Source organism: Falco punctatus (genome assembly GCF_963210335.1).
Source record: "Falco punctatus genome assembly, chromosome: 18".
Taxonomy (NCBI): domain Eukaryota; kingdom Metazoa; phylum Chordata; class Aves; order Falconiformes; family Falconidae; genus Falco; species Falco punctatus.
This window is the reverse complement of record NC_137598.1, coordinates 2,500,595-2,501,558: the sequence shown is the minus strand read 5'-3', so window position 1 is coordinate 2,501,558 and position 964 is coordinate 2,500,595.

Below are 964 nucleotides of genomic sequence, written 5' to 3'. Positions count from 1 at the left end.
GGGGGGAGATCCTGGGTGATGGGGCATCACCTTGCCCTGGAGGAGACCCTGGATGTGGGGTGATGGCGCATCACCTTGTCTGGGGGGAGATCCTGGGTGATGGAGCATCACCTTGCCTGGAGGGAGACCCTTGATGTGGGGTGATGGAGCATCACCTTGGCCTGGGAGGAGACCCTGGGGTGCCCCTCGGCCAGACGAGGGGACAGCGGGTTGGGGTGGCTGAAGAACCTGCCGCCTGCTAACACCCCGGTGTTACTGGAGCCCGGCTCTGCCGCCGGCCCCCTCTCCCCACCACGCAGCGTTGGGGGAATTTTAACCTTTAAAATTTTGCCGAAGGGAGCGTTGGCTTCGGCTCTGCCGTCGGGCGCAGAGCTCAGCACGCGGCGCTCGGGCCGGTTGGGAACTTGCTGGAAAAACCAGTGGGGACAGCAAAGCATTGGTGCGTGGCCCTGAGCATCCCCTGTGGTGCTCACGGAGGCGCGGGGGACGAAGTGCCTGCTCCCTGTGCCCTCAACAAAACCCTGCGAGAGCAGCAGATTTATTTTGGGAGCTGGGAATTGGGGTGGAAGAGTTGGGTGAAGGCAGGGCTTGCTGGGATGTGGGCTCGGAGCAGTTTTTGGGCTGGTATTCCGGCAAGGAGCGATGCTTGGGATCACACAGTGCGTGCATGGACCAGTGGGGGGGGGGTCGGGGGGGCTCATGGTGGTGGTGTTGGGGTGCAGCAGGAGCCAGGCTGCTCTCCAGCCTCTTGGCTGAGGCTTTCCCCCCCCTGTGTGCCGTGGACACCCCATCCCTTGGGTTTTAACCAGAGGGGGATCAATCCCAGATCCATCGCCAACCCTCCGTGACTCGGCACGGCCGTCCTTCCCACGCGCCGGCATCGAGCCGCCGGGAAAACTTGCACCTCTCGACTTCGCTCGTTCAAAAATATCCCCGGCCCCGCGCGGCTGCCGCTGCCAAGACG